This window comes from Lepidochelys olivacea (assembly GCF_965140295.1).
Source record: "Lepidochelys olivacea isolate rLepOli2 genome assembly, chromosome: 3".
NCBI lineage: Eukaryota > Metazoa > Chordata > Testudines > Cheloniidae > Lepidochelys > Lepidochelys olivacea.
Genome location: NC_140413.1, coordinates 61,402,965 through 61,423,746, shown reverse-complemented (window position 1 = coordinate 61,423,746; position 20,782 = coordinate 61,402,965). Strand labels below are relative to the sequence as shown.

The 20,782-nt window shown below is 42.5% G+C and overlaps 1 protein-coding gene across 1 annotated transcript in view; it reads right to left on the bottom strand.

The window, feature by feature from the left end:
- MEI4 (meiotic double-stranded break formation protein 4) overlaps positions 1 to 20,782 on the bottom strand; it is a gene marked incomplete at its 3' end in the record, with an annotated part of 133,911 nt that overhangs the window by 99,951 nt on the left and 13,178 nt on the right. The window lies entirely within an intron of this gene.

Here is a 20,782-nt window from a genome sequence, read left to right as displayed (position 1 = left end):
AACTGAGGGGGGGGGGAATGGTTAGAGAAGAACGTTTCTCAGGGTTTTTTTCCCCCCCACTTTACTTTGTGCATTTAAAAAACACTCTACAGTACTAGTCTCTGATGCCATGTACTTCCTATCTCATGTACTAGCACAAGAGTCAGGAACAATTGGTGCTACTCCTCCTGACTGGGGGTATGTCTATACTACAGAGACTATACCAGCATAGCTAAATCTCCATAGCCATGCTGTCATAATCCCATAAAGTAAACGCAGCCCACGCTGACATAATGGTTTTTCCCACTGGGATAGGAACACCACCTTTTTGAGCAACCCTAGCTATGCTGAAGGAACCATTCTTTCATCAACATTGCTGACCGAACCCCCAGTATATATGCAGCTAAGCTACATCAGTCAGTGGTATGGATTTTTCATACTGCTGACCAAAAAAGCTATGTCTACCTAATTTTTAAGTGTAGACCAGGCCTCAAATAGCCATCAACCTCATCCAGAGAAGGAATTTTCCTTTCCTCCTTCAAAAACACATAATACGCTAACCAACACTGAAGAAACCTGCCCTGCGTACATCAGTCCTATCCAACTACTGCCCAATGTCAAACCTCCCGTTCCTGAGCAAGATTGTATAGAAGCTAGCAAATGGCCACATCAAGCTCTTCTAACTGAAGTGAACATTCTAGACCCATCTTAATCTGTTTTCAGGCCAGGACACAGAACCGAAACCACCTTAGTGGCACTGATGCATGATCTCCTCCTGTCAATGGACAGAAGACAGACATCCATCCTCATCCTCCTGGACCCCTCTGCAACACTGGACGTGTTGACCATGATATTATACTGTCTCAAGAACATAAGAATGGCCATACTGGGTCAGACCAAAGTATCCTGTCTTCTGACAGTGGCCAATGCCAGGTGCCTCGGAGGGAATGAAGAGGTAATTATCAAGCGATCCATCCCCTGTCGCCCATTCCCAGCTTCTGGCAAACAGAAGCTAAGGACACCATCACTACCCATCCTGGCTAATGGACACTGATGGACCTATCATCCATGATGTGTCTCACATGAGAGAGGCAGGCATCCAGGATAATGTGCTAAAATGGGTTGAGTCCTTTCTGGAGGGATGCACATAATAAGTAGTGATGGGAAACTGCACCTCCACCACTAGGCCTCTCACTTGTGGAGTTCCACAAAGATCAGTTCTCTTTCCAGTCCTTTTCAACATCTAGATGGAACCACTGGGTGAACTTGTCCATTCCCTGACCAATGTCATCTGACCTTTCCCAGGAACTAAGGATCATCATAAATCTCACTATTGTCTGCAGCAGGTGCAAGGTATGTTTTTTTATGTTACTTTCTCGAATGTAAACACATAGCAACAGCAACAGGTATATTTCTTTTTTAATAAAACCCACACACATACACTACCCAAACAAGACATAAGACATTCCACTGCACACACTGTTCCCTCTGGGGAGAGGATGAGAGAAAAAACAATATGAGACAGATGTGTAGTCACATTGCTTAATGCTCTACTGCAAGTCACTCTGATATTACAGTGATGATCGCAGTATATAAACCTATATAGAACAGAAAATGAGGACAATACTCAAGGCCCTGCCCTGTACAGAGCTTATTCACTCACACTGCCCAAAACCATTCAAATGCAAATCTAACTGTAGCAAAGCTAAAACTGATTTGAAGTTGCAAAAGCCTACATTATTTCAGCACGAAGAACTAGATTACTGTACTAGTTAAAACAACTGTTTTAGGAAGCCTCTGTCATTTTTTGAGACAATGTATCCTATTAAAATAATTTTACAAATTATTACATCATTTGCAAGATTCCCAAGACTTAGATAAAAATCTAATCAAAACATTGTACTTTTAAAGAATCACCAAAGATCAATTATTAAGAACTCTCTATATAAAATTATATTCAATATGTACAAAACAATATTTTATCCTTACAGAGACAAGCAACATTTTCTGAAAAGGAGAATAATGGAGCTCATTTGTGGGAAATAACCCTGCTCCTGTCTCAATAGCAGGGGCATTTTGTTAGACTGCAGGTGAAATGTACTGTCCCTGGAAGTGGGGATAGGGAGGAGACTGCCCAGAAAAAGCCTTCCCACTTCCTCATGGGGTCTGGAAAATGTTGTTGGTTCGTTTGGCAAAGGAAAGAGATGCACTGCTCCAAGGAGAAAGGGGGAATGAGAAGGATTCATATCATAGCTGCCTCTCCACAGGTTTGCTGCATCCCATTGGTCAATCAGAGGAGGAGAGTGGTAGTTATCTGACTCTCATGAACACTGCCACCAAACCAATTTAAATCTTTCCCTGCACTGCTCAAGCCTCTGGCCTTTTCAGCATAACATTAGCTTGGTCAGAAATACTAACAAGACAAGTGTGGCAGGGAGTCATTGAGCCAGTCTGCATGGACAGGGCCTGGAAGAATGTGACCCGAGGTGTCGCCAGAGTCTTTTCAGATGCAGACGCTTAATGTTCACACATAGGGACATCCAGTGCACAAGGAGCTTTCTAGGGACAATGGAAAGCATTTAAATGACATGGACACTGCCATTTGGCTGGGACATTAAGGATTAGATGGGCAAGAAAGAGATTACTGGCACTGTGGGTAAGGCATGCAACCAAATACATTGTGGTTGCCCTCCATGGCTGATGTCTAGTGCAGCTAAAATCTGAAAGCTAAAATCTGCTTTCTGAATATTTACTGGGAGGACCTCCTAAGCACACAACTTCTCATGCTATTACTTCTATACAGTCCACAATTTGTGTTCCTGCTCAAATCCTTGTATATAAGTTTTTGTCACTGTTTGAGGAAAATAAGTCTTCTCTAATCCCAGAAGAATAACTGAAAAACTATTTTGTTCAGTTCTCACTTTCATGGGACAAAAATCTAAGGTCAACTCAGGAGAGGAGGGAAAGGAGGCAGTTACTCCCATAGCCAGAGGAGGGATGAGCATTGGGTCCAGATGCACAGATGCATTTGCCTAGTCATAAAATCATAGAAGATTAGGGTTGGCAGAGACCTCAGGAGGTCATCTAGTCCAACCCCCAGCTCAAAGCAGGACCGACCTCAACTAAATCATCCCAGCCAGGGCTTCGTCAAGTTTCCATCCTTAGAGATTTTTAAGGCCAGAGTCCACCACCTCCCTAGGTAACCCATTGCAGTGCTTCACCACACTCCTAGTGAAATAGTTTTTTTCCTAATATCCAACCTAGACCTCCCCCACTACAACTTGAGACCATTGTGCCTTGTTCTGTCATCTGCCACCACTGATAACAGTCTAGCTCCATCCTCTTTGGAACCCCCCTTCAGGTAACTGAAGGCTGCTATCAAATCCCCCCTCATTCTTCTCTTCCGCATACTAAATAAGCCCAGTTCCCTCAGCCTCTCCTCATAAGTCATGTGCCCCAGCCCCCTAATAATTTTTATTGCCCTCTGCTGAACTGTCTCCAATTTGTCCACATCCTTTCTGTAGTGGGGGCCCCCTAAAACTGGACACAATACTCCAGATGTGGCCTCAACAGTGCTGAATAGAGGGGAATAATCACTTCCCTCGATCTTCTGGCAATGCTCCGACTAATGCAGCCCAATATGCCATTAGCTTTCTTGGCAACAAGGGCACGCTGTTCACTCATATCCAGCTTCTCATCCACTATAATCCCCAGGACCTTTTCTGCAGAACTGCCACTTAGCTAGTCAGTCCCCAGCCTGTAGCAGTGCATGGGATTCTTCCATCCTAAGTGCAGGACTCTGCATTTGTCCTTGATGAACCTCATTAGATTTCTTTTAGCCCAATCCTCCAATTTCTCTAGGTCACTCTGGACCCTATCCCTATCTTCCAGCATATCTACCTTTCCCCCCAGCTTAGTGTCATCAACAAACTTGTTGAGGACACAATCTATCCCATTATTATCTATCCCAGATCATTAATGAAGATATTGAACAAAACCAGCCTCAGGACAGATCCCTGGGGCACTCTGCTTGATATTGGCTGCCAAGTAGACATTGAGCCGTTGATCACTACCCATTGAGCCAGACGATCTAGCTAGCTTTCTATCCACCTTATAGTCCATTCAACTAACCCATACTTTAGCTAGCTAGCAAGAATACTGTGGGAGACCATATCAAAAGCTTTGCTAAAGTCAAGATATACCATGTCCACCGCATTCCCCATATCCACAGAGCCAGTTATCTCATCATAGAAGGCAATCAGGTTGGTCAGGCATGACTTGTCCTTGGTGAATCCATGTTGACTGTTGCTGATCACCTTCGTCTCCTTCAAGTGCTTCAAAATGGATTCCTTGCGGACCTGCTCCATGATTTTTCCAGGGACTGAGGTGAAGCTGACCGATCTGTAGTTCCCCAGATTCTCCTTCTTCCCTTTTTTAAAGATGGGCACTATGTTTGCCTTTTTCCAGTCATCCGGGAACTCCCCGGATTGCCATGAGTTTTCAAAGATAATGGCCAATGGCTCTGCAATCACATCAACCAACTTCCTCAGCACCTTCAGATGCATTGCATCTGGCCCCATGGACATGTGCATGTCCAGCTTTTCTAAATAGTCCTTAACCTGTTCTTTCACCACTGAGGACTGCTTACCTCCTCTCCACACTGTGCTACCCAGTGCAGCAGTGTGGTAGCTGACCTTGTCTATGAAGACCAAGGCAAAATAAGTCCCCTGCTGAGGTCAGCAGAGTGGTGAAGGGAAAAAAAGGGGGGTGGGGGGGTGAGGAACAGAAGAGATACCGAAGGAAGGAGACGAGATATGGAATGGTCTGCTAGAGCCAAGTTTGAGGCCATCCCCCTTCTCACTCCAAACAAACAGGCAGAGCATGTACAGTGAGCTGCTCTTATCACTGAGAGACAGTACTGGGCACATGACTCAGTTCCTGATCATTTGCGCACCAACACTTCTATCCCATGATGACCAGTCTCCATAAATGCTTACAGATGTGCTGCTGTGGAGTATCCACATTTCAAGACTGATGCACACTGTGAATATAAAAACACCCACAGTCACATTTTTCCCCCCTTGGTAATTAAAGAAAAGTGTGCAAACTTTAGCTCTGCCCCAAAATAAATACTATTCTTTCATCAGCAATCTCTTAAAATATAGTATATATTTATCTATTGACATTTGTCGCTAAACAATATCCTTTGAAAATATTTTGATACCAAAATCAAGATAACAAAAAATATATTTTTTAAAAAAATACAGGGGTCAGAGTTAAGATTGCTGGGCTGGGCTGAAATGTCCATTCTTTTTAACTTGATAAAAATGTGTTTATATTTATTATGTGGCAATTTGTTTATGCTAAAATTGTCAAAAGCACCTTAATCAAGAATGAGCCTAAATCCCATTGACCTTCAATGACCATTATGACGCTAAGTGCCTTAGTTGATAAAATGAAATTTAGGTGGTTTTGATAATTTTATATCTATGTATTTAGATACATATCCATACTTGTAAATGCTTGTATTTTGTAAAAGGTATGATAGGTAAATACAATGTTGTCAGTTAGGAACATTAAATAATTTTTTAAAATAAAGTTGGGTTTTGTTTGTTTGTTACAATAAATTAAGCTTTACAACATCACTTACAAGTTACTTCTTTTTAAAAGCTGGGATGAGGTGGAACTCTGTTGTAAGCAGTAAAAGGCTTTAGTTCTGTAAATATCATAGCTGATCAGAGAAGGGTCCTGGATCATAAGATACTTGAATTTCAATGTTTGGCATGTCATCCCTGTGGCAATTACAACAGTTGCTTAGCTGTTAGGAATGTATTTTTGGTCTATAATGCTGGAAAGGAGGAGGAAGAAGATCCAGCACCATGTGATAGCTAGCACTGTTACCACCATCTTGGGCTCTATGAACCGCAGTTTGGGAGCCTCTAAGTTAGCTCAACTTCTCCTGATAATCAAATGGTTGCGAGCAAGGATCAGATCTAATAAAGCTAATAATAAAAAACACTTAGGAACAAAAACAGATCCAAATTGTCAATACTGACTTGGTGAATCAAACATAAAATCACGAGTCAATACATTCAGAGAAGGGAGGGGAACCGCATAAAAGAACATTCTGGTTTGGGGTATTTGTTTTTATTGCTGTCTCTTTTCACATCGATGCATCCTTGTTACCCTTCATTAAGTCTTCAGCGACTGAAATATTGCTAAGTAGACTTTCATGAACGATGAATCAGGTTTATTCACTTCATTTTTCCACCCTTTCAACTATTTATTTTTGTGGCTTTTTTTTTTTAACTGGCTTATTATGTAAGCCTCTCTCTACCACATTACTTTTTTGTAACGATTGCACTCATTAAAAGCTAAGCTGCTGGGTTTGCAGAAAAACCTCCTTCACAACTTCAAGAAGTTTAACACACTAATATGATTATGGCAGTTATGGTCCCTTGGAAACAAGGTCTGCTTTTGACCTTATTTCTTTGAGTCAATAAAATGAATTCTGCCCAGGACCTATTTACATCCTCTATGTATTATTTCAGAATAGTTCTGCAGATGGTAAATGCTTACAAGATTCTCTATATTGAGCAAGCAACTCATTCTTTTTCGAGAGATTTTTACACCAATTACTCTAGGGTTTGCTTATATACTTCAGCAGACCTTTACAAAAATTAAAGGAAGAATGGTCTTTTCTGATTAAAAAACACAGGACTGCAATTCAAGAAAACTGATTATACTACAGATTTCCCGTTTAAGAATAGACTCTGAGAAATGAGCATGAATCAAGCATTCAGAACTCCCAAATTCTAATTCTGATTCTGCACACACTCACTGTTTGGTATTTGCCCAAGTCTCAAAGTCAGAATAATTCAAATTCATTTTCCTAAAATGACAGATTCTGATAAATATACTTTGAGGAAAGAACACAATAATTTCTCCTACAGCAGAGCATGGTAAATTCCACTTAATGCACAACCCAAATCTTTGGATGTCAATTTCTATCTCTATTCTGGATGATCCACATATTTGCAGGGTGAGCTAGGTCTTATCTAAAAATTCCTTTTTCAAGTAATAAGAACAGGTAAGTTTTCTTATTCTTCTTTATGCTAAGCCCCACACATCTGCTATAGTGGGATTTTCATAGCAGTTTACCTTCAGTGTGAGAAGTAGGATCACCTTTTACAGAACATCTGAAATGAGGCAGATATACCTTTAAACCTAGGCATTAAGATATGAAGAAGAGTTCTACCAAAAGAAAGGAAATGGCATTGTGTAGGCAAAAAGCCTAATGGGGAGAAGTTATCGAGTAAATTGTACTCCATTTTGCTTATTTTGTTAGCTTTGAATTACTAAGAAGAAATTGTTTTGGTTTTATTTTTTGCTTTACATGTTAATGATTGTTTTTAGAAGGACAGAAGTGTTATGACTGTAATTCATGCTTTTGAAATTATTTACTGTTTTGTGTGTGAATGAAGAATGTATGGCATGCTAACAGAGAAGAGACAGGAGGCGCCAGTACTGATGGGCTGGATGGTCGAGAGGAACTAACCTTATCATCAGAATCACCTGGATGACAGATTTACGACCCTAAAGCAAAGGCATACACCCCAAGGATAAGATAAAGAGGTGAGCCAGAGGGATGAGATAAGAAATTGCTGTGGATACTCCCAGTAATAACCCAAAATAATGCTGATTGGGAGCAACCTTGACTACCTCATGATTAACAGCTCCGATTTGACACAGCAAGGTCCATAGACTTTATGGGAACTTATAAAAGTAGGGTGTACTGCCATGGAACTTTGGATGCATTCTGCATCAACATTGGAGCTTCGGACGCAGCCAACAGAGAGCCAGCTTCAGTTCCTCCCCTCCCTTGTGTGCAGTTTCAGCTGGCCACTGAAACTGACCAGACCACACTAAGGATTGGTAACTATAAGATCGAGCGGCAGAAATTTTTTGGGGGGGTGGGGGAGTACACGCATGTGAGAAAGAGAATGGAAGCATATGCTGATTTTAATGCTTAAACTGTACCCTCAATAAAAGCGGCGTATTGCCTTATACCCTTGAAAAAGATTCCGTGTGTTTTTTATAAGCATAACAATTGGGTAAGACTGGATAATCAATGTGCAGAATTTGGTGAATAATGGACAGCTAATGGATCTCAATCTATAAGGCATAACTACTGTGCCCTGAGACTGTCAGTGCTCCTGAGGACTGGAATTCGATGCTTAACTGGAGAAGCAATATTTGTTGAATTTAGTTACGAATGAATGCTATAATAACTGTCAGAGCTATCTGTCTGAATTTAAAGTACTATACAACATCTCATTAGAGAATGCTCCCAACTTTAAATGTAAAGCCTCAGCTGATTGGAGACAGTCATCAGGACAGGAAACGTGTACCAATGCTTCCTGAAGAGGTCCAATCTCGGTAGTGCAGAATGAGGTTCCAAGGCCATGCTCTTTCTCCTTGCAAAGTTAGAATAAGGTCAATGCCCTATTTAATGTTGGGATTTGTACAAAAAAATACATTTCTTAAACATGAAGAGAACATTATATGACAAAGATTCAATCTTTTTGCTTGGACACCCTTGAACAGACAAAAGCCTTCCGGGAGAAATTCAAGTTTATGTGTTACTGGTTTAACATAGTAATTAAATATTGACTTTGCATTAACCAGTAGCACATGCTCTATTTGTTGACTTCTCTTTTGGGGTCTAGGAAAACAATCACTTTAAAGTATTCATTTTAAACCTTTCTGGTCCCAGATGGAGGATTGGTCTTGCACTAGATGACCTCCTCTGTGAGACAGAGACATCCAAATATCCAACACTAGGTTAAATCAAGCCTGAGAGCTATAGCCTCTTCAGCCAGAAAGGCCTAAACAGTATTACTGCTGCGCTCTCATTCCTATCTCATATATCGTCCAGGGGACCAGTATGAAAGGTGTGAGGAAATATATACAACAGGGTCCTACCCAACTCTGGAGGATGTCACTCACCACCACACATCCCAGGTCCTGACACAGAGTCTGCAGGGCACTTTATCTAATATTTCCAGATGCAAAGAGTTCAGTCATCAGCCCACCAAACTGGTACACGATGAGCGAGATACTTCTGAGTGCAGCAGCCCCGTGGTTAATCTGACTTTGACAGACGAGCCATGGTGGACAGTGTGATGGTATAGGGTATTTATCTCTGTCCAGTTATGAATTCCATTTAGTTTTATGAATACTATTTGTAATTGTAACAGCCACGTAGTTCAGGTCACCCATTTTGTAGCAGAAACTTGACATTTAATGGGGAAGTTATATCTGGAAAGCCATAACAGAGCCATAATAGACCAGTACTATTCAATGGTTTTCCACTTGTGAAACAAGGGGGTTGCTACCAGTCGAGCCATTGACTGAGTAGACTCTCTATACAGAAGTTTGTTTGGGGAGAAGAGGGATGGAATCTCCCATTTGAGACATGTGGCTGAGAGCACTGCTTTTTTCCCCACTTGAGTACAGAGGGATAAAGTTAATTTTCAGAACAGTATGTGCTGTGACCAGAACTGGTCTGTTATCCATGGAAGGAGCTGTGCACTAAGAGTCTGAGACCTCAATGAATTACATTTCAGCTGGCAGATCCTATGCTGTCTCCTTCCCTGAACTAAATTAGGAAGATCTCTTCCAACCAAACAAACATCCATCTAATTCTCCACATTCACCAGTTGTGGAAAGGGAGAATATAAAATTGGAGCTAGATCTTTGCCAATGGAAGAGGTAGCGGATATTACTGGATAGGTACAATTAATGCCTGCAATTAATGGACAAACATATGCACTTTGGATTATTGAGCAATGGCTGAGTAGGAGATCAGAATTCCCAACAAGCTTTAATAAGAACTGGGTTTATATTTCTGTGACACCATTGTTTTCCACTATGGCCATCTTCATCTTCTGTTAAAGACCTTGTACTTGATAGTATTCACAGTATTTCCAACATCAAGAGATCAAAAGTCAGACCCCAAAAATCATGAAATTGGGTCCAAAAATCTTAGGTTTTTCTTTTTTTAAAAAAAAAAGAAACAGATTATATTGTGGCTTTTGCTCTGTCTTTTGATTTTTGAACTCCTCATGCCCATTCCCAGTGTGTGTGTGTGTGCACACAAGAGACAGTTAGTGTTGCCCACTCTCCCAGATTTATTGAATAAGGTGATTTTTGTCCCACCCCTCACCCCTGCACAGGACCTCTGACCCCCACATCTGCACACCTTTGCCCAGCAATTAATTCTGCCCCCAAATCCCACAAATCAATCCCGTCCTCCTACTTCCCACATCAATTCATAGAATCATAGAATATCAGGGTTGGAAGGGACCTCAGGAGGTCATCTAGTCCAACCTCCTGCTCAAAGCAGGACCAATCCCCAATTAAATCATCCCAGCCAGGGCTTTGTCAAGCCTGACCTTAAAAACTTCTAAGGAACGAGATTCTACCACCTCCCTAGGTAACGCATTCCAGTGTTTCACCACCCTCCTAGTAAAAAAGTTTTTCCTAATATCCAACCTAAACCTCCCCCACTGCAACTTGAGACCATTACTCCTTGTCCTGTCCTCTTCTACCACTGAGAATAGTCTAGAACCATCCTCTCTGGAACCACCTCTCAGGTAGTTGAAAGCAGCTATCAAATCCCCTCTCATTCTTCTCTTCTGCAGACTAAACAATCCCAGTTCCCTCAGCCTCTCCTCATAAGTCATGTGTTCCAAACCCCTAATCATTTTTGTTGCCCTTCGCTGGACTCTCTCCAATTTATCCACATCCTTCATGTAGTGTGGGACCCAAAACTGGACACAGTACTCCAGATGAGGCCTCACCAATGTCGAATAGAGGGGGACGATCATGTCCCTCGATCTGCTCGCTATGCCCCTACTTATACATCCCAAAATGCCATTGGCCTTCTTGGCAACAAGGGCACACTGTTGACTCATATCCAGCTTCTTGTCCACTGTCACCCCTAGGTCCTTTTCCGCAGAGCTGCTGCCTAGCCATTCGGTCCCTAGTCTGTAGCTGTGCATTGAGTTCTTCCGTTCTAAGTGCAGGACCCTGCACTTATCCTTCTTGAACCTCATCAGATTTGTTTTGGCCCAATCCTCCAATTTGTCTACGTCCCTCTGTATCCTATCCCTCCCCTCCAGCGTATCTACCACTCCTCCCAGTTTAGTATCATCTGCAATTTTGCTGAGAGTGCAATCCACACCATCCTCCAGATCATTTATGAAGATATTGAACAAAACCGGCCCCAGGACCGACCCTTGGGGCACTCCACTTGATACCGGCTGCCAACTAGACATGGAGCCATTGATCACTACCCGTTGAGCCCGACAATCTAGCCAACTTTCTACCCACCTTATAGTGCATTCATCCAGCCCATACTTCTTTAACTTGCTGACAAGAATACTGTGGGAGACCGTGTCAAAAGCTTTGCTAAAGTCAAGAAACAATACATCCACTGCTTTCCCTTCATCCACAGAACCAGTAATCTCATCATAGAAGGCGATTAGATTAGTCAGGCATGACCTTCTCTTGGTGAATCCATGCTGACTGTTCCTGATCACTTTCCTCTCATGTTAGTGCTTCAGGATTGATTCTTTGAGGACCTGCTCCATGATTTTTCTGGGGACTGAGGTGAGGCTGACTGGCCTGTAGTTCCCAGGATCCTCCTTCTTCCCTTTTTTAAAGATTGGCACTACATTAGCCTTTTTCCAGTCATCCGGGACTTCCCCCGTTCGCCACAAGTTTTCAAAGATAATGGCCAATGGCTCTGCAATCACAGCCGCCAATTCCTTTAGCACTCTCGGATGCAACTCGTCCAGCCCCATGGACTTGTGCACGTCCAGCTTTTCTAAATAGTCCCTAACCACCTCTTTCTCCACAGAGGGCTGGCCATCTATTCCCCATGTTGTGATGCCCAGTGCAGCAGTCTGGGAGCTGACCTTGTTAGTGAAGACAGAGGGAAAAAAAGCATTGAGTACATTAGCTTTTTCCACATCCTCTGTCACTAGGTTGCCTCCCTCATTCAGTAAGGGGCCCACACTTTCCTTGGCTTTCTTCTTCTTGCCAACATACCTGAAGAAACCCTTCTTGTTACTCTTGACATCTCTCGCTAGCTGCAGCTCCAGGTGCGATTTGGCCCTCCTGATTTCATTCCTACATGCCCGAGCAATATTTTTATACTCTTCCCTTGTCATATGTCCAACCTTCCACTTCTTGTAAGCTTCTTTTTTATGTTTAAGATCCGTTTAAGATCTTCACCGTTAAGCCAAGCTGGTCGCCTGCCATATTTACTATTCTTTCGACACATCGGGATGGTTTGTCCCTGTAACCTCAACAGAGATTCCTTGAAATACAGCCAGCTCTCCTGGACTCCTTTCCCCTTCATGTTAGTCCTCCAGGGGATCCTACCCATCCGTTCCCTGAGGGAGTCGAAGTCTGCTTTCCTGAAGTCCAGGGTCCGTATCCTGCTGCTTACCTTTCTTCCCTGTGTCAGGATCCTAAACTCAACCAACTCATGGTCACTGCCTCCCAGATTCACATCCACTTTTGCTTCTCCCACTAATTCTTCCCGGTTTGTGAGCAGCAGGTCAAGAAGAGCTCCCCCCTTAGTTGGCTCCTCTAGCACTTGCACCAGGAAATTGTCCCCTACGCTTTCCAAAAACTTCCTGGATTGTCTATGCACCTCTGTATTGCTCTCCCAGAAGATATCAGGAAAATTAAAGTCACCCATGAGAACCAGGGCGTGCGATCTAGTAGCTTCTGCGAGCTGCCGGAAGAAAGCCTTACGCACCTCATCCCCCTGGTCCGGTGGTCTATAGCAGACTCCCACCACTACATCACTCTTGTTGCTCACACTTCTAAACTTAATCCAGAGACACTCAGGTTTTTCTGCAGTTTCGTACCGGAGCTCTGAGCAGTCATACTGCTCCCTTACATACAGTGCTACTCCCCCACCTTTTCTGCCCTGCCTGTTCCACCCCCACAATTGCCTGTCACAGCAACTGTCTGTCCTCCAGCCCTCACATCTGCCCACTACCCATACCAATGCCTCACCCAGCCCCCACATCTACCTCACCCCCAGACCCACATCTACCAGGCCTCCAACCACCCTCCCCCCAAACAGTTTTGCATCCCCCACCACTTACACTTCTTCTACAGCTTCTGGGATTCTTCATACCCACCACCGCTGCACCAGTCTGGGGGAGCTGCAATGGGGCTTGTCCCCATCCCTTCTTCACAAGGTGGGTGTTGCAGTGAGGGGAGAGGAGGTGCACAGGAATCATCCCGTTTGCCCACAGAAAGGAAGGAGGGGGAGGGAGAGCAGCACTGTGCTGTGCTGCTGAGCTCTCTGCTCTCTCCCCCCACTCTCACCTCCCGTGAGTGCTGCAAGTGAAGGGACAGACTCCTCCTGCAAGGCAGAACTTCAAGAGGGAGCAGAAGCTTCTCGCATCATCACAAGAAGAGTGCCTGTCCCCTCTTAAATCCCATCTCTCACCAAAAAAACAAAAACAAAAAACAAAAGACACCACACTAGGAGAGTCAGCAATAGCGTGTTCATCCTCAGCCCAGGCCTGTGATTGGCTTCCTTGGCATCATGTGTCTGGGTTTGTCCTAAATCCAAGATATTCCAGGAACCATCCGACTCTGTGCTTGCTTTTGCTCTCACTAACCAGAGCCCAAATCAAAAAGTTTGTCCAGGAAGAGATAAATGAATTTCCTTCTTCCCTAAAGACAGAACTATTGCTACCATGATTCTGGAGAGAGCACACATCTAAAATTGTATGGTAAAGCTTAAAAGCAAAAAGCTCTCCATCTGACACGCTGTCCATCTGGCTTCACTCCCCTAATGGAAGTGGGAGAGCAGGGGCTGGTTGCCCTGAAGTCAGTTTTTTCCCTAATCCTACCTGGTTCCTTTCTCATTCTGCCCCCAAGCTATAAGCAGACTGGAGTACTCATGGATCTGTGGGCCTTAGCAGAAAGAACAAACCTGTTTTAGAGGTACAGAAAAATTCCTTTTAATACAGCAAGTGTGTCTAGTAATTCATATCAATTTACTCTGAATAGTAAGATGAACCAAATTAGAAAATGTAGATGGGAGAAATGTACCCCTTGACGACCTTTGCTAAGATACATGTTGGCTAACTGAATTACAGCCCTTCAAATACAACATCATCTACCCTCTAATACTCCATTCACCGTATGCTGGAAGGATTGGAGCCAATCTGCAATTTTCTGTCCATTTCAAGATTAGCAATACCTTCCTGAGCTGGAATATCAGGTGTGAGCTTTTCAGAGGTCTGCTACAAGGACTGACTCACTTTCTTGCCAAGCAGCAATATGATCCTTGGATTTGATGAGCTCTTATTAATGATGGGTAAGGAAACCTGCCTCAGAGGATCGCTAAATGTAGCCACTTTGTCTTTTGTGCTTCTCCAAACCAAAGAGAGACCGTCAGCTGACCTGAATGTTTTGTGTCCTTTTCCCTGGAAAATTGCCAGAAATCCCATCTGTCATATTTCAGGTTTGAGCAGAAGAAAGGCGAAAAAACCTCTTGATTAATATGAAACCAGAATTCTTCCATGAAATGAAGCTTGGCACAGTTTTCAGGACAAAACTGTTAGGATAAAAGGTAATAAATGGAAAATTACAAGAGGCAGCTAGCTCATTTCTTGCCTAGCTCAGATCATCACAACTAGGAGTGCCACTTTGAATTAAAGCAGTTCTAAAGAAAGAGTGGCTATTGAACAGTGGTACAGTGTTTTGAATATTAGACTGAATTCCCTGAAATTGTTTCACCTTGGAAATATATACAGGGTTTGATGGCTTTTAGAAACACTGAGGCATGAAATCCCACAAAGAAGCCATCCATAGATCCTCCCGTAGTAGTAAGTGATGGAATTTGACTCTTCAGGTCAGGGGAGGGCAAACTACGGCCTGCGGCTCCCTACCTGTCCTGGCCCTGCGCCACTCCCGGAAGCAGCCAGCACCACATCCCTGCAGCCCCCCCCGGGGAGGGGGGGCAGAGGGCTCCGTGCGCTGCCCTCACCCTGCAGGTATCACCTCCCACAGATCCCATTGGCCAGGAACGGGGAACAGCTGCCAATGTGAGCTTTCGGGGGGTGGGGGGTAGTACCCGCAGGCGAGGACAGCACACGGCGGAGCCACCTGCCCTTCCCCATCCCATCCCCAGGAGCCCCTGCTGGACATGCTGGCCACTTCCGGGAGCGGCGCTGGACCAGGGCAGGCAGGGAGTCTGCCTTAGCTCCACTGCACACTGCTGCCACCCCGGTGCTGCTTGAAGTAAGTGGTATCGGGCTGGAGCCTGTATCCCAAACCCCTCCTGCACCCTGAACCCCTGCCCTGAGCTCCCTGCCGCACCGCTTCTGCATGCCAACCCCCTGCCCTGAGCCCCCTCCCGCACTCCACACCCCCTCCTGCACCAGCCCTACATTCATGGCCCTACAATTTTACCACCAAGATGTGGCCCTTAGGCCAAAAAGTTTGCCCACCCTGCTTTAGGTATTGTGACATAATTTTTCTTTTCTGGCTGAACTGTAGAAAATTCATAGGTAGCATATGAAAAGGGGAAATGCCCCCATTTGCACAGCACAATGAAGGGAAACTCCAGACTTTTTTGTACTAGTCAGTGAGATTTCATAAAGCGTATTGATGACCCAGTTGGATGCCTGGAGTTGGATGCCTGATCTGCGGAGATTAAGGGACTACTCTTCTGCAAGAGACACAAGTCCATGTAAGGACGAAACAAAGGCTAACTTGGCTACAATCATCAGGGTCAGGTATGTGAACCACCTTCACAGTGACTAAACTAGGGCTGAGAAACTCAATATCTCTTGATAGAGACTCCATCACCCAGAACACATCTGCTCTTCTCTGTCTCAGAATTAATAGTGCCTCTCAAAGCAGAGCTTCACTACTTGCCCCTGGTTGATTGAGGAGGTAAGACACCTCTCTGGACAAGACTGTAAAATACAAAGCTTGAAATGCAGAAGTTCCAGGTGAACTGGTTTCATTTCCAGTTGGTTGACATGTTCTGCAGACCCCACATCCCCAATTCCAATATCCTTTGTAGCCAGTACAGAGGAGCAGTCTACCCTGATAATAAGCCTCCCACATTCATATCTTTCAGCTCTTCAGAATACTAAGTCAATCACTGGCAATCTGTGAGCTTGAGAGTTCCTCTTCTTGAAATACTGCTTAAAGTAGAGTAGTGTGTATGGGATGGGGGTACGGAGAAAGGAGGCTGGGAATATAACAGGAAGGAAAGCAGAGATATACCAAAAAAGGGACAAAAGTCCAGAAACTGCCATAATGGAGACCCCAAATAACACTGAATGCAGATGAGAGATTAACAGTATAAAATTGCCTATTTTTATGGTGGAGGCTATATCTGTACATCAATCCATCCAAATAACTATTCACCATTAAGGCTGGTAGCTGAAAAATCAAATTCATCCCCTCCTCCTCATTTCAAAAATTAGGGGAAGGAAACTCCTCCCGTAGACAAAAGTTAAACAAAAACACTGGTGTGAAAAAAATAATGCCACTAGATAAAACCTGACCACATTTTGTTTTTAAAACAGACTGTCCTGTAAGCCAAATCATAGACAGGGGCACAGAAATCTACCAGCATATTTCACTAAAGACTGCAGCACCTTGCAACTCAGACTTCCTCCTCACCAACCCCAGTCACAATTTCTGGTCTCAGAACTTCTTAGATTAGATACACATTAGAAAATTAGGATATTATCCTCTACAATTTTTTTTCATATAGATCAATATATCACATATTAGGCCCAAATTCTGATTTTTAAGCCTGTTTAATGTGGTTAGAGAATAAAGTGAATAAAGTTTTTTTTTTTTAACAACACTAAGTAGATCTCAAAATTTTTACATTAATTCCTGTTATAACTAAAACTAGTGTCTCACCACTGTACACTTTTTGGAAAAAAACAAAAATAAAGATTCCTGCATTTAAGACACCTTTACCCATGCCTTAAAAAAAAAAAACAAAAAAACAAAAACTATTGTTTAGCAAAAACACTCTGATATTTTGTCTTTCAAATGTTAGTGCAGTGCACATAGATGTTATTCAAAAACAACTTCAGAGACTTACTATTTTCCAAGCAGAATCTTGGACAGATCTTGTTCAAAAGAAGCTCCTGACGTAATCTAAGGACTTCAGCTTCTAATGCTTCAACTTTTGATCTCCATTTAAGATCCTGTCCAGATATAATTTTAGCAAGATGCTCTGTGTATTCTTTGCTGCTTTTTTCTGGAGGCTTTGAGTGGATAATTGCCAAAGCCAGTGCCAGTTTTGATATTTTCAAGTACCATGCTTGATGTTCTTTTCTGTCTTTTATTCCTATCGTATAATGAAAAAGTCACAGTAAGTTTTTTTTTGTTTAATGAGTTATGTTATGTATCTTTTTTACAGATGGGCTATAGTCCACAGTCAGGCTAATTATCTTTTTCTCGTGTGGCCTTAGATCAATCAACAGAAACACAAATCTAAACAATCACATACAGCATGAACATGAAACATGCAAAAGTAGCATGCAGGCAATGTCAGTAATCAAATTCAGTTTGGTAGTTTGAAAGTAATAGCGTGAATAGTATGCATCTCAAACTGGCTTACCTTAGGAGGAAAAATATTCTAGCAAATATTTTAATGAACATTTTATCCCAACACTAAGTTCTAAACTCATGGTTGCAGAATGTGTATTGGATTGTACATACTTTAAACTGTACATATTTTGTAAAGTGTTAAAAATAAAGGAATATTTTATAAAGATCTTTATAAAATGCCCTTGGCTTGTCTTTTTGTACACTTGATACATTTGGATCCAATGACAGTGACTCCATAATTTAGGCCCAGATACTGCAAGAAGATCCATGCACAGAGGTCCTCTTGCAGGATCTGTGTTTTAAATTGAACCCAAAAAGTTAGTTACAACCTAATTTTTTACATCCCTGCTTTCAGCATCCTCAAAACACATCCTCTGAATCTGACATGTCTCAAGTTGTTCTAATTACTTATGCAGCCCCATAGTGCATGTTGCTCTTTATGAACATCAAATAAGCCCCTACTACTAGGGGGCTTACAGTAGTGATGCCAACTGGTGAAAAAGCTTTCACCAAAAGCTTTTCTCCCTTGGCAAACTATGAGAGCAGAGATACTGTCGAAGACACACTGGACAAAGAATAGAGATGTGATACAAGAGGAGACAAAGAGCCAAAGAAGAATTTCAAGGTGAGGAACCTGGTCTCTGTGGAAAGAGATTTTGGCAGCAGTACTTTTAGTAGGCAGAAGGGAGGCAGAGGGTCAGAGAAAGAAGAAGGTTGCTTTAGTGAGGAGCCAAAATGACTAAGGCATGGACAAAGCTTTTGGTGGGTGAACAGAGAGTTAAGGAAGAAGGCTGGGAAAAAATTAACAGAAAGGACAGACAGATGTGTTCCAATAAGTTAAATTAGAAATTCTTAAAAAACTGGTTTTCATTCTGTAGCTTCACTGTAGCTTTTATTTTATTTATTACTGCCAGAATATTGAACAAGTGCTCTCTAAGATTTGACACTAGTCTCAGCAAAACTGATTCCAAAAACAGCAATGCAGGTAACTAATTTCCCCCCCAGTTAATTGAGAAAACTGCAAATTGGGGGTATTGTCACAATTATTATTATTAAAGTTCTCTGAAAATAAAAAAAAATAAAAACCCCACCAATTTACTTACTGTTTCCTTTCTGAGCAATAACATTGCTTCAGAAGACTCAAACACTTGACCAAGATGGTAATATTGCAGCCTTCCATGCAGACAATTTTGAGTTGCACTAACCTCTCACACACAACACAAGTCATGCTAGCTCAACTTTTCTTATTTTTAGGGCATTCTAAATTAGGACTATCAGAGGATTAAAAAATGTGATTAATTGCAGTTTGAATTGCACTGTTAATAACAGAATATAATTTATTTAAATAATTTTCTACATTTTCAAATACATGGATTTCAATTACAACACAGAATACAAAGTGTACAGTGCTCACTTTATATCATTGTTTTTATTACAAATATTTGCACTGTGAAAAAGAAACAAAATAGTATTTTTCAGTTCACATCATACAAACACCGTGGTGCAATCTCTTTATTATGAAAATGCAATTTACAAAAGTAGAATTTTATGTAACTGCACTCAAAAAAAAAAAAAACAAAGTGCACTCAGTCCTACTTCTTGTTCAGCCAATTGCTAAAAACAAACAAGTCTGTTTACTTTTATGGGAGAAAATACTACCCACTTCTCATTTAGTGTCATCTGAAAGTGAGAACAGGCATTCACATGGCACTTTTGTAGCTGGCATTGCAAAGGTATTTACATGCCAGATATGCTAAACATTCATAAACCCCTTCATTCTTCAGCCACCATTCCAAAGGACATGCTTCCACGCTGATGATGGGTTCTGCTCAATAATGATCCAAAGCAGTGTGGACTGATGCACATTTATTTTCATCATCGGAGTCAGGTGCCACCAACAGAAGGTTGATTTTCTTTTTTGGTTGTTCAGGTTCTGTAGTTTCTGCATTGGAGTGTTGCTCTTTTAAAACTTCTGAAAGCATGCTCCAAACCCCATCCCTCTCAGATTTTGGAAGGCACTTCAGATTCTTAAATCTTAGGTCAAGTGCTGTAGCTATTTTTAGAAATCTCACAGTACCGTCTTTACGTTTTGTGAAATCTGCAGTGAAAGTGTTCTTGGGTCATCATCCAAGACTGCCATAATATGAAATATATGGCAGAGCAGGACACATACAATTCTCCCAAGAAGTTCAGTCACAAATTTAATTAACACTTTTTTTTTAAAATGAGCATCATCAGCATGGAAGCTTCTACACCAGAGGTCCCCAAACGTGAGGGTCATGCCCCCCTTTACCCCTGTCCGCACTCCCCCTTCTCCACCAGGGCCGGGAGCAGGGACGCAGACAGGGGTAAGGGGGTAGAAGCTAGGGTCTCAGCCAGAGGTATGTCTGGGGCTGGGAGTGGGGCCGCAGCCGGGGCTGGGAGCGGGGCCGCAGCCGGGGCTGCCCCTAGCGAGGAGCAGAGCCACGCCAAGATTGGGGACAGGGCCAGGAGCTAGGAATGCTGCTGGGGGTGGGAGGCATGGAGGAGCTGGAAGGTGCTCTCTCCCCACTCCGGTTAGGGATGGCCCCTCCATGCCCCCCAGATGTTCCTCCACATCCCCCTGGGGTAGGGGGCGCACCCCACATATTGGGGACCTTTGTTCAACCAGATATAACTGGGAACTCAACAGCCTTTGCAGCCACAGGTCCCTAAATGAGTGCCCTCAACTGTTCTGGATTAATCAGCTGCCAGAGAAGTTTGAGGTGAGGTGTTAGGGAAGCAGTCTTTAATCTCTTCATAACGATGGTCTGACTGGAATACTATTAGCAAGCCCTCACCCATTCAACTGGATTTTTTTTTCAGGGAACTTCCACATTAGATCATGGCAGGAATTTCATTTTTTATTTATTAAAAATAAACATGACCTCTCCAATGTCAACCAAATCTAAACTTTGCAGTGGATAAAAATAGATTTTTCCTCTTTTTTAAAAATGATTTTTTTTTACTTTTTTAAAATTTAAATTAAAATACAAGGTATTTTTTAAAATATACCTATTTAAAATTCATTTTTAAGTTGAAAATCTATGTTAAGGCCTAAACTTATTACAGTCTGTTAAAATCATTTAAATTA